Raw genomic sequence first — 14,359 nt, forward strand, 5'->3', positions numbered from 1 at the left:
GATGCAAAATTAAATAGTGGTGGGTCTAATCAAATCTGATCCAAATCATACCATATCATTATATTAGTGATTTCTCAGAGAAACAGTAGTGCGCGCCCCATTAAAAAAAAAAGGAACGAGGAGCCGCTATTTTGAACGGCTCTCAGAAAGGAACGGAGCCATAAGATCCGGCTCCCTTCAAAGAGCCGTAATTCCCATCACTAGTAGGGATGTTCTTGTTGAGAACCGGGTCCCAGTGGATCAATTCCTTGGAATCGTTAGCCAAAATCCTTAACAATTCCACTATCGATTCCATGCGCGATGATGTCATGCTGCGACACGCACGCAACGCAGCCTTGTTTTGTGTAGACCGCAGCCACCATGGCGTCTAGGCAGAAGCAAAACGATGACCACAGTGCCACTTGCAATGCTTGCAAAACCTCTATTTCGTCAAAGGGGGGAAATTCTAGCAATATGCAGAAACATTTGTCCACACAGCATGCAATAATTTTGGAGGAATGTCACGTTTATGATGTGCTACGGAGTGACGTGGCTAACAGCAGCGCGGCTAACGTTAGCGCTCCTCCAGACCCTGTCTATTGTGTGTTTATTGTTCGTGCCATTTGTTTCATTGCGTAAACCAGATTTCACCAATACTCCATTTCCATCCATTTAATTTAGAGGATGATGACGTTCAGAGTCAGACTGGTTCAGAGGCTGGTAGCCGCTCTGGGTCAGAGGCTGCAGCGAGTACTTCTTGTGCTGCGCACTTCTAGCCCCTCCATTCACCCAGGCAGGGAAGAGTAAAATGACCGAGGCGAGGGTAAACGAATGTCACCGAGCAGTGACTAGTTTGTCTGACATGCCAGCTAAAGTAAAATGTCAAAGTTGCATGTTCTCATTCTAACCACTAGTTCTGTTTCATTCATTCCCACTATATATATTTTCTATAGGGAGATGACAAAGATGCTCAACCCAAAATACAAACCCCCAAACAAAGCCAGTTTAACAGACACACTGATCCCTGCTTGAAAAGAGCAATCTCAGAGCTGAATAAGAATACATAATTATAATGATAATAATATAAAAGAAAATTAATGTTAATAAACCCGTTTGTACTCTTTTTTTTTTCCTTGCCCAATGAGAATCGATAAGAGAATCGATAAGGAATCGGATCGATAAGCAGAATCGAAAATGGAATCGGAATCGCTAAAATCTTATCAATTCCCATCCCTAGCCCCCTGGGGTTTTCCTTCATATAGGAACCCCTTCACCAAAAACATGCAATATCCTGGTCGCTGATGTGGTTCCTCCTCTGGTCGTTAAGGGCGCCTGTTCAGAGGGGGGGGAACCGGTTGGAATAGCGTGAACCTCCCACGTGCTATGTCCTACCGGCTGGCTAACTGCCCATGTCTCGGAGGAAGCATGGAGCCAGTTTCGGCTCTCCCCAGATCGGCAGAGGGTGGAGCAGTAACCAGGATAAATCAATTAAAATTAGCACTAATGGGGGATAGAAATGGGATGGGGGATGGGGGATGGGGGGGGGGGATAAAAAGAAAATACAGTAGAGTACATGAAAAGAGTAAAACATTAAATCAAAAAGAGTGCTTGATTGATCTCATCTCGTAAAAGATGAGTTCACTTTTTTGTCAACTGAGGATAGATTAAATGCAACCTGGGCCAGACAGTATTTAGTGAGAGATATGCAGGAAGTGGTTTGCACAGCGTGAAGAGGAAGAGACAAGAAGCTGATAAAGAAGCCAGATAATGTCAGTGTCACGGTTTGCCTCAAATTAATTACCTCCCAATTAAAGGTCTATTCCGTAACTTCTAACTCTTATTGACACCGGTGGCTGTTAGAGTAACTGCAGGCAGCATGTGCTCAAGCTGGCATGCGCGCACCGTACTCGCATGCACCCAGCAGCTGCTTGGTTAAAACAGCAGAGGTGTTGGTTGCTTTGTAACGTTAGCTGATAAAAGTCACATGAAAACGGCAACCGGGACAATTTATCGGCCAGATCAGCCTCGAGATGGTCGGGAAGGATTCTGGACGGATTAGCGGACATTATTGTGGCATGTTTTGGATGGCGTTGGCTGCGGGGAAGTCGATACTCACGTTAGCATGAACCAGGAAGTAGCCTGCTCCAGGCACGCGGGAAGCCATCTCCCACAAGGGGGGCTGACGCATATACCTGGACTTGCGTGGCGCGCCTTGTGCGAGCATGCTGCGTGAAGTTGGCACTTGTATTGCACATTGTCTTAAAACTTGAATGGAATCAGGGGTGCCGATTTATGTCTGTGCCAGTGGGTGCCCATGCTTGCGCATGCCCGTCGCCCAACCCATCCCCCGATAAAGCGATAAAGCTCTAGTGACGCAAACGCACCATAGGAGATTTAACAGCGACCTACACACACACACACACACACACACACACACACACACACACTTCACACACCACTTCAGTTCGACAGAATAGGAACAAGCGACCGAAGCATGCAGTGAACGTTAGGGTTGTACTACAACCCAGGTTTTACGAGTGAGAACGAGAGCTCTCACTCTAGTGCCTAGTTTGCTGCGCACGCAGCCCAATGGAAGATTGTCATTTTGCTCAGAAAAATTACTTTACATTAAAACCATCCACCCACCTGTAGGTGGCGTGGTGCCCCCTGGGGCTGACGTGGTCACCACGTGACTACGTCACATCCTGTCAGCCCAGGGTTCGCCATCATTCTTCCAGCCAGCTGAGATCCGACGCAACCAACGACGCATCGACGCAGCAAGGCTGGGTAGTGAGAGCTCTCGTTCTCACTCGTAAAACCTGGGTTGTAGTACAACCCTAACGTTTTACTTCGTTTCGAACTCAAGCTCTCACTCTAGTGCCAAATTCAACCGCCCTTGCTGCCGGGAGCACCCCACAGGGCGACCCGAAAGGCATCGGTGAACCACGGCCGTATGGCAACGTTCATGCCTGACCGTCTGACATATTAGAGTGGCAACGATACTACTTCCTTGCCACCGACAGCGCCGCGTGCGCGAACCGCGCACCGGACATGTCGAGACTGTAGTACCTAACAAACGTGTGATGAGAGGACCATGAGGCCGCGGCACACATGTCCTCCACCGAAACACCACGCAACAACGCAGAGGATGTCGCAACACCCCGCGTAGAATGCGCCTTGATACCCTCCGGGGGTATCTTACCCACGGCAGAGTATGCCAACGCGATCGCCTCCACTATCCAGTGTGATAAGCGATCCTTGGAAAGGGGCCCACCCTGGGCCTTCTGCCCAAAGCAGACCAACAACTGGTTTGTAGTGCGTAATGAACGCGTCCTGGCCACATAGGCCGAGAGCGCCCTTACGGGGCACAGCATGTGCAAGCGTCTCTCCTCACCCGAACTGAACGGCGGGGGACAGAATGCTGATAAGTCTATGACCATAGACCTATAGCTGGCATTAATATTATTGGGTTGGTAAGCTAAGGTGACCAGATGTCCCAAATGAAAATTGGGGACATTTTGTGGTCTGCTGGGGGGGCCCAGGGGGGGCTGTGCCCCCCCGGCTTTTAGAAAATTGTGTACATTTTACAGTAAAATGTAGAAATCTGGTGCACTTTGAGAGCAAAAGTAAGAGGATAGATCTATGAAGAACTTTGTGATTTTGAAACAATTGAAAAAGAAGCAGTGGTTACTAATGGTTACTAGTTATCTGGCACATTTTACCACAAATTAGACAGCTTTGGTATGGGAAATAGGCTACTGGTGTATTGTGTAGAGTGGCAGGAACATAAAGAGGGACAACTTCTCTCTTTGACCTCACCAACTGGTGGATAATTTATTTCCACAAAACAAAAACATTACAGTAGTGATTTATTACCTCAGTAAACACTTTCCTTGAGTTTAGGGTGTCGCTCACCAGTTTCAAGTATTCAATGGCCACATGACCATATTAACTGCTAATTTAATATTAAATGCTGACAAAATAATTTAAAAAATCATGTTAATACTAAAAGGCAATTTTAATGATTAAAATGGTAATCTAGAGATAAATATGACCTATTGTGTTAATTTAAACCAGGGGTTATCAAAGTTTTGATGGCTGAAGGCCAATTTAGGGAACAGTAGGCTAATGACTAGATAACAATGATCCATCGCCAATCATGTTAAAAATTGACCTTTTTTTCAATGGAGTTTGGTGTACATAAAAACGTTACTGACTTCTCTGCAAAAACGTTTTGAGTTAGTTACTGCACTTACTTACCAGATAGTTTTACTGTACTTTTAACTATTCAAAACAACTTGGATGGATAACCCGCTGAATGGGGTCCGGTAAACAAGGACGGTAGCAAAAGCAGCAAGCAGACGCCGCCTCTCGTTCGTCACCTCTGGGGCTTCGGTTGCGGGCGGCTGGGTCCTGGGAAAACCACGGCACGGGCAGAGGGAGAACATCTATTCTGTGATCTACTCTGTCACACACAGGCAGCACTTTGCACAACGTGCACAAGCACAACGACAGGCTTTTGTGGTGCCGCAAATGCTCTGTTATCGAGTTTCTTGCTAGTATTATTATTTGACTTTGTGGCCAAAATCGGGGACATTTTCGGGGACAGCTCCAGCCGGGGACAGAGCACCGAAATCGGGGACTGTCCCCGAAAATCGGGGACGTCTGGTCACCCTATGGTAAGCCGGGTTAGGTCGCAACGTAACCCTGCGCCCATAATCCCCAAAACCATACAGGCCTGCTGCACCGAGAGGGCAATCAGGTCACCAACTCTCTTCCCTGACGACAAGGCCAGCAGCAGCGCGGTCTTTAAAGACAGAACCTTTAAATCGGCGGAGTCCAAGGGCTCAAACGGATGACCCGTTAGCCCGTCCATCACCGTAATCAGGTCCCATTTGGAAAAAACGCACCGCGACGGCGGGTGCAGTTTATGCACCCCCTTCATGAAGCGCGAGACCAAAGGGCACGCCCCCACGGGGCTCCCTTCAATTCCCATGTGGCAAGCAGAAATCGCGGCTACGTACACCTTAAGCGACTGCGGGGTACTGACCCGCGTCAAGCAGGCTCTGAAGGAAACAGAGAACTGGTCGCACACTGCAGTTCACTGGATCCATGCCCTTACTTGTGCACCAACGCGAAAAGACCCGCCACTTGTACGTGTACTGAGTGCGGGTCGAAGCAGCCCTAGCACTCTGAATAGTGCATACCACATTATCGGGCAAGCCCTGGGCTAGCAACTGGTCCCATTCAGGAGCCAGACTGCTAGCTTCCACCTGCCTGGGGAGGGGTGGAACACCTCCCCCTCCGCCTGGGATAGGAGATTGGCCCGTACCGGCAACGCCCAGGGCGGGCCTTGCGCCAGGGAGACCAGGTCCGCAAACCATGTCTGCCTGGGCCAGAATGGGGCCACTAGAACGAGCCGGAGGCGCTGTTCCTTCACCCTGTCCAACACCTAACGGATCAGGGGGATCGGTGGAAACGCATAGAGCCCCTCCCGTGGCCACGCGTTCGCTAGTGCGTCGTGTCCCAACGGGGGGCTGTCCTCCTGGATCGAGAACCACAATGGGCAGTGCGTCACGCGCCGCGATGCGAAGAGATCGACGCGGGCACGACCAAACCTGGTCCAAACTTGTTTCACCACCTGAGGGTGGAGGCACCACTCCGTATGACGGGGATAGCCTCGAGACAGCAGGTCGGTGCCGTAATTCAGCCGTCCTGGCAGATAACCGCCGACACTGACAGGGATACGCCCACAGGTGAATTCCCGCCGCTAACTGGTTCAGCGCCTTTGACCGCACACGCCCTGTTTGTTCAGGTGGGCGATCGCCGCCGTATTGTCCGAGCGAATCAGCACATGGTGTCCATGTGTGAGCTGCTGGAAGTGTTACCTCCGCAGGCTGGGGGGACTGTGGAGGCAACTTTCTCTTTCTAGTCCGACAGTCCCTCGGAGAGCTCCCACCCAACAATGGGCCCACAGCGCCATTGATGGTGGGCTTGTCCTGAAGCAGAGCCAGGCGAATCGCCTTCAGCTCTAGCACGTTTATGTGGCGAAGCTCCTGAGCCTCCCACCGGCCGTTCGCCAAAAAAATGCCCGCAAATCGCACCCCATCCCCAGAGGGAGGCGTCGGTGCGAATCACCATCCTGAGCGGGACAACCGAGTACCTCTCGAGAGGTAACGGGGGTCCGCCCATATGGCCAGCGCCTGCCGGGCCTGACCTGTCAGAGGAACCCTGCGATGACGGTCCCCGGCCGGGTCCAGGCGAAGCCTGAGGAACCAGATTTGGACTACGGGCGCATGTGTAGCCCCCCAGTGGGAGCACATGCAGTGCTGAGGCCATCAGGTCCAACATCACTGTGCACCGCTGCACTGACACCGAGGGCTTGTCGTGGGAGCCTCTAGCCGAGGCCAGGCCGTAGCCATGGACCAAGGCGAGCCTTGGGGCACCGAGGACGGTGGGCCTAAAGCTACAAGCCGCAGGCTGGAACTGAGCCCTGCCTTGGTGAGCCAACCGGTTTGAACTTGACCTGAGCGCTGTCAACCGAGGCCAGGCCGTGGCCATGGAACAAGGCGCGCTGTGCCCCCTGTCAGGCTCCCTGCACTTGCAGGGGATGCCCCAACAAAGGGAATGCGACCCATGGAGAGCTCCCAACCACCCCGGGCCCTGGGCACCAAGGGCGGTGGGACCTTGGTCCGCTCTCAAGAGCTTAGCTGCGGCCCTGGGCATCGCCCCACGAACTGCTCCCTTGAAGGGCTCACTCGTGAAGATAGCCCAGCAGCTGCAAGACCGAGGGTTCAAGCGCCTGTGCTGTGATTTTGGTAAATAATGATGTCACTGACGCCAGCTCTGATGATGTCATAGACATTGTGACATCATCAGTGGGACAAAAATGTAAACAGATATTGCTTACTGAAACAGAGATATTGCCCACTTGCTCCCTCTTATATAAGGATTACAGCTTTGGAAATTGTAATGCCTTACATTACTTACTGGTAAAGTAGTAAAATTACAGTAATGCGTTACTTTGCTTTGCTGCCCAACACTGCTCCTGAGTCCTGACTGACCACAATGTTGTTCTTGTTGCCTGTGGTGCAGCGGCACTGTGGAAAACACATCAGATATGAGGACATTTTAGTGCCTGAGAAGTGTTAGTTCCTCATCGCACCTTGACACTATTTTTTCTGCTGAGAGTCATGAGAGATGTGCAGGAAGGGTACACGTGTTCGTGTGAACGTTGGAGGCCAGCAGAGCTCTGTGGTTTAGATCAGCTTGTGGTCCACAGCGTGAAGAGGAAGAGACGAGCAGCTGATGAAGAAGCAGCCAGAGCGGATTCTTCATGTCCTTTCTTGCTTTGGGCAACGTGAACTGAGACGAAGATATGTAAATTTTAGTTAATTTTTTTAGTAACTTGTGGGGGGACATGCCGCAATCACCAGTACACGTACCTGGTTGGGAAACACTGCACTAACCAATGACATCCACACAATAGCTTTATGAAGCATACATTCAGAGATGGGCAGTATTTTAAATACATGTATTTAAAATACGTATTTCAAATACATTTGTGTATTTTGTAATTTGTATTTGGCTGGACCAAGAAAAATAAGATGTAATTTGTATCAAGATACTTTCAGACCTTGTATTTTGTGTATTTTAAATACATAAAATACTTTTTTCTTTAATTCTATGTTATTTGATTCTCAAATTGACACATTCTTACCATTGACACAGGTTTAAACTGTGGAGGAAAGAAATGTGACATGTCACTTCTACTATAGAAACACAGCATCAGGCAGCCTACACAGTATGTAATGGAGAGAGTTCCTGGAAACAGGCGAGTTGAATTCACAGTTGAAGACTTGATAACATTACTCACATTGGGTTGCAAACAGGAAAGAACGTGAAGTTTCTTCTTTCTTAACATTTTCACAACACAACCGACTTCTGCTTATCTTATCTTCCTCTCCGCCTTACCACTTCTCTGAACTGGGGATAAGGTACGCTTTGAACAAACTCAACGACAAATCAGAGGCAGAGTAGGGTGGGTCTTGAGTCAGACTTCACATCACTTCTTCATCTAGTATGAAGCCTTGTGTTGGTGGAAATTCCCCCAGAGATAAATTACTAATATAAATTGATGATTAGATATTGCATGCACTGGCCTATCTGCAAATGAAACGGTTTACTGCATATTCAAACCTGTGTATCATATAAAAAAAAAAAAAACGGACAAGTCCGTCTTTTATTGTCACACGAACACCACAATACATGCATGCGGCCACAACACACTCATGCTGACGGTGGCCGGTGAAAAGTGTCCTCTGCATTTAACCCATCTAGGCATGTCCTTTCCTCCGAGGGGCAGGCCAGGAGCAGTGGTCGCTTTCTCGTACAGCGCCCGGGGACCAACTTCGGATGTTGTCGTCACTGGTCGGATGACGATGACGATCTGATCTTCTGCATGTTTTTAGTGGGGGGGTTATATACGGAGGAACCCCCTGGGGGGTACGGGGAGAACATGCAAACTCCACACAGAGAGAAAGGCCCTTACGACGAGATAACCCACCTGGGCAGTAGGCACTGAAGATATGTGGGGGGACACAACCACAGCGCTCACAGTGTCCCAGGCGAGAATCGAACTCCGGTTAGTTGTGCATGTATCAAGACACAACTAATTATCTTCTTAATTAAAATTGGCAAAGTGGGTGGCAGTGTGTGTGGCGGCAGTGTGGGTCATGATTGTGATGTCATCAGTGATGTCATCAGTGATGTCACTCGATCAATTGTGATGTCATCAGTGATGTCACTCGAGCAACTCTGATGTAGTATGAGCCGATGGCGCACATTTGCACGATGGCACCAAGGTGGGTGGGCGGTGTCTGTCTGTCTGTCAGTCATGATTTTGGGAGCCCGTGGAGCCGGCGATTTCCATAACTGCAGCCATGGCGCATCATCTCCAGGGATACTGTTATGATGTCAGATATCTAGGGCTAACATGGTCAAAGTTCCAAAGCTTGAGGTTAACATGTAGAAATGCTGCCTGTAAGTCAAAAGCCCTCACAGAAGGTGATTAACAGCTGAAGTGAGGGAGAAATTAGCTGTGCTGAAAAACAGCTAAAACTGAAATGAAAGAACTGTAATGTTAGAGGGTACACAATAGGGTTGTGCCATGTCACCTAAATAACCATCGCGATGGTTCCACAGTGAAACATCGCGATGGATGTTGGCATCGTCATTGACGGGGGGTGGGGTTAATTAATGATTTATGAAGTCCATGCGGTGCCGTTTGGCTGCGCCACTGCAATGTACGTTCACGTTTACAACAGGACAGCTGAGCTCTACATGTCATGAGCTCAGCTGTGGTATTGTAGTGCATTATGTTTATTGCTGCTATGTATATATATATATATTTTTTTCTTTTTCTTCTACTGCCTATCAAATTATTGGGGGATTTACGGTGCTATTGGGGGAACCCCCTACTCGGCTAGACTTGAATGCGCATGGTGAACTCTTAGCGTTTATCCAATTTTATCAATCCAAATTTTTTTTAAATTCTTAATTTTAACTTCTTAACTAGTATTGGTTCTTACTATATTTGACTGCACTATGTTTTTAACCTTAGTATTGGTTCTTACTATATTTGACTGCACTATGTTTTTAACTTTTGACCGTATTATGTTGTCTTGTCTGTCTCTGCATGTGCACAGTCTTGGAGTGGCTGCGGCCCTAATTTCACTGCTCATTGCTTCTGTGATGCTGTATGTGACAATAAAAACCTTGAACCTTGAACCTTGAACCTCATGAGAGACCAGCGGGCTTGGATAGGCTACTACTACACAGAGCCAAGCAATTCAAACAGTAGGCTATCACTACCAGCAATATTGAAAGGAGCAAAACAATCAAACGTTAAAGTTCAGTTTTTATAAAATGTATTTTTATGTATTTTCAAAATACAAAATACGTATTTGTATCTCAAATACATTTTTCAGACGAGTATTTTGTATTTGTATTGTGATACATTTTTTGAGCAAGTATTTGTAATTTGTATCAAAATACTTTATGATATATTTTCGTAGCCTAGGTAAACCCAGCCCCCACGTGACCTGCTCTCACAGTTCCCAGTCACTAGTGGCCCAATTCCACCGCAGGTAGTAGCGCGGTCCCGCTCCGCTCGACTCGATAAATGGTCTCATCCCATCGGTAAAAACCGGCCCAGCCCGGTTTGATTTGGGGCTGAGTCGTGCTACTTTTCGTCCCTGCCTCGTCGGGGTTCTATTCTGCGAACCCGGGTTCATACGGTGACGTGAAAACATTGTAGACGACTGATTGGTCAGGCAGAATCGTGTTTACTCTGTCTACTGACTGTCATATGCAATGCTGGCGGCTGCACCAGTTTAGTGGGCTTACTTTCTCTTCTGTTATGTATATTTCCATCAGTCTTTGTGTTGCTGCCTTCGCCTCCGGTGAAATAAAATCGTGGCGGGTGTTCAATTGTCTGAGAAAAAAGTCTGCTGCTCGCTCAGGGAGCTCTGTAGCTGAGTGGAGGCTGCAGCGCTCCGCTAGGCCGCAGCGGGTGTTTGGTGAAGCCACGGTCTTGCCTAGAGGCCGCGGGGTAGAGGCTTCACTCTGTTGCGCCTCTCCCGTCCCCGCACAGCGCAGCGCATGCCTGTGAGTGATATCCATTCTCCTGGTCGATTGTCACATTCGCCCATGTACACTGTAGGTCATTTAGAGGCACCAGTATTTCATAAACAGTTTAAAAGTTCTGTGGATGGATTTAATTGTAATGTTATGTTATAGCCTACTTCGGCTATAAGCGAAGGACAGATATGCAGATATCGCTATGACGGGCGGGGGTGGGCGGGGGCAGATGAATGGCGGTCGAAACAGAACGTCCATCGAGTTGAAACAAGTAGAGCCGAGTGGTGACGGGCTGTGCAGGGCTGTAAAATGTGGTGGGAAAGAGCCATAGGTGACTGTAAGCAGGGTGAGCCTGAGAGCAGGTCACTGGGGGTTGGGTTTACCCAGGCTAATATTTTCGCCCATCTCTGCATACATTCCCCAAATACATCAGTGCTGCTGCCCAAAAGACATAATAGATTAAATTCAAAAGGTAAAACAAGAAATCACATGAGTTCTCTCTTCAAAGACTTTTTTTGTCTGTTTAATAACTGAGGATAGATTCAAAGCAACCTGGGCCAAACAGTATTTTGTCTGTTTGATCAGACCTAAAAAGCTTTTTAATGAATGGTGCATTACACATCACAAAACAATGTCTCAATTAAAGGCCACCGAAGTGTATTTCAGGAGCAGATTTCGAAAAACAATCTTCCATCCTGAAACAAGACTGATCAATTATTAATGCTTAAAAAGACAGATAGCCTATGATGTGTTTTAGTGGCTGTAGGTGTTATCTCCTCATTGCAGATTGTCTTTGTGTTGAGAGATGTTGAGGAAGTGATCTGGGTTCAATGGTCAGCAGACGTCTGGTGGTTTGGCCTTCTCATCAGGACTATGGTGCAAAAAAAGGACCATGGTGCAGTGGATGTGGAAAACAGCACATTTGAGATGGGGACTTGGACTTGCGACTTGGATTGAGTCACACTTAAATTGCACACACAGTGACTTGAGACTATAGGGATGGGTATCGTTTTGTATTTTTTCGATAGCCTACCGGTGCTAAAACGATACTTTTAAAATGGTACCGGTGTCTAAACGGTGCCTGAACTGATAGTTAAGTTTTCACTCTACTGGATGGCGGCCATCTTGAATTTTGGGGCCAAAATGAGGTCATATGATTAAAATTGTGTCAGATTTGGAATCCTCATGGTTGACCTGTATGAAAAATTGTCTTCATACATGATTCATCAGGTCATCTGGATCAAAAGTAATTTTTTAGAGATGGTGCCGGGCGCCATTTTGAATTTGGCCCTCTATCAAAAAATTATATTTGCGAGGGACCTGGGGGCTAAATCTTTTATAAAAGGGTCCATAGGGTCAAATCAATCATCAAAACATTGTTGCCAGAGGATGGTCACAGAACCTCGGTTTGTCACTCTACTCAACGGCGTAGCTACAGGTGTGCCTGGGTGTGCCAGTGCCACCCACACAGGCAGCTGGCCCACCCAAAAAAAGTGTCCGCCTGTCCGCTGACCTGACTCTGTGCCCCAGAGCATCATGGGAAACTAGCTAAGCTGTCTAGTAAAGTAAACAAATGCAGCGCCAAATCAAGAAGTCATGAAACAGAGCTCGCTTTTAAGCTTTTTCGACAAAGGCAAGAAATGTCGCATTGACGAGGAAGAAGATGACTCGTCGCCCTCCCCCTCAACAAGTGCGGCTTGTAGTGCACCTGTATTGGTGGTGGACAGTGGAGAGACAGACGATGATGAAGATGATGCAGCCGAAACAATGATGTTAACAGCGGGGGGACGCAGCCAAAAACACACCGGTGGTTTGTGCAGCAGCAGAGCCAGAGGACACTAACGCTACAGATCTCTCTGCAGTAGACGAACCTGCATGCCAACCAAACTTGCGTTCTTTCCCGACTAGAACACTCTTTGGAAAAAGTAGGTGTTTTTCAGCTAAATGGTACAACAGATACAGTTGGCTGGAGTACAGCATTAAAGTTGATGCTGTATTTTGCCAGCCTTGCTGCCATTTCAGCACTGATGTGAAGGAGGGAAGATTTAACAAAGCAGGACTGAGAGACTGGGGGCATATTAACACAGGTTGTGCTTCTATATATCTGCTAATAATGAGTGTGAAAAGGAGCAAACATTGATGGTTATGGTCATATGGTCCTATCTTAATATTCCTCTAAATCTGGCTTGAAAAGGCCCACATTTTTGGTTAATTAATTTTTTTGGTTGTTAATGTTGGGTCAAATGGTTTGCCCCCTGGCACACCCTGTCTTTCTGTGGCACTCACAATGTGCCAAGTCTGGCTACGCCAGTGACTCTACTATTTGGTCTCAATCTATATTTTGATTTCAGATATAGTTTTTGATTGCAGTTTGGAATTCTTTGATTTACTAATTTAGTTTTTGATCACCGTTTAAATTCATGTTTTTGGATGGATATATTGTTTGCACGAAACCTTTTGATTTGGATGAAACATTGTGACACATAGCTCCCTCCATATATGCTGTCCCCCCTCATTCTCGCCATTCCCTCTCAACGTTTACTCTACTCACAGCGTTTACTTTTCTCACTTACTGTCAGGGAGCGACCTGCCCAGATCAGCTGGGGCTTGAAGGAGCGCTTCTTTTGTAGGTGAGGAGCGTGGAGCAGAATTGAACACAAATGTAGAATTCCACAAAAACAGTGCTCTGCACTCAGTCACCCGCCAGTAAGCGCACTCCCCGAGTTTGAAGTCGATCCGACCAACTGTTCTCGAGATACGCAAAGGACAGAGAGACAGAGAGACAGAGAGAGAGACAGACACTGCTGTCATTATAGTGTAGATGAGAAAGCAGATGAGGAGAGCGAAGGGTACTTCAACAGCACACCGGCTTTACTGCTTAATGGAAGATTGAGATTTCCCTCAATATCCTAAATAGGGCAGTGGTGGCCTAAGGCTGGGTTCACACCGACGACCCAAGCCTTGCCTATGCCTTGCCTTTACCCACGCTTTTTAATAGGCGTCCGTTTTAGTCAACGAGGCTGTGTACACCGGGCGCCTGAGCGTGAACCCTGCGTGTACCCACGCCTTGCCTGTGCCTTGCCGATTTTATCGAATAGGCGTGAGTTCTATTTTGAAGCCGACAAGGCGCGTGCAGGCAGGCTTTTCTGTCAAGCCATGAAAGAAAAACGCACAATATCCGTGGGAAATGGCAAATTCAACTGAATTTCAAAATAAAATGGAGTTTCTACAACAGTGTTGAGCAGAGAGAGAGAGCGAGAGAGAGATTGACGGGTGGCTATCACGTGGGGCTTTCTCCCTGTCGGCAAACAAATCTTCATGAGAGAGAATAGCAACCGAAGAAGCAAGATGGACAATGTTGTTGTGCCAGCACATATTCTTGCAAGATTACCTCTCTAAAATGTCCGACTATAGTCAGACCTGGTTATACATATCCAGCATCAATAGAACATTAAATATATCAGATTTATTTTACCTAGAGGCTACCCATGACAATTCTGGACAACACGTGAAAAAATACAGTCGGGAGAGAGGAGAGGCGCTTGTGACTCGGCTCCAGGTTCGGCGTGCAAAAGGCGTGCGGTGTGATCGCAAAAGCGTGTAACAGGTTCACGCCCAGCTCGGCGTAGGCGTGGGTTGAGGCAAGGCAAGGCATAGATTGTCTGTGTGAACGAAGCGTTACCTGAGCGTATGTGTGAACCATTGATTAATCACAAAATCATCATGAGTAGGTTTAATT

Source organism: Poromitra crassiceps (assembly GCF_964638095.1).
Source record: "Poromitra crassiceps genome assembly, chromosome: 9".
Lineage (NCBI taxonomy): Eukaryota > Metazoa > Chordata > Actinopteri > Beryciformes > Melamphaidae > Poromitra > Poromitra crassiceps.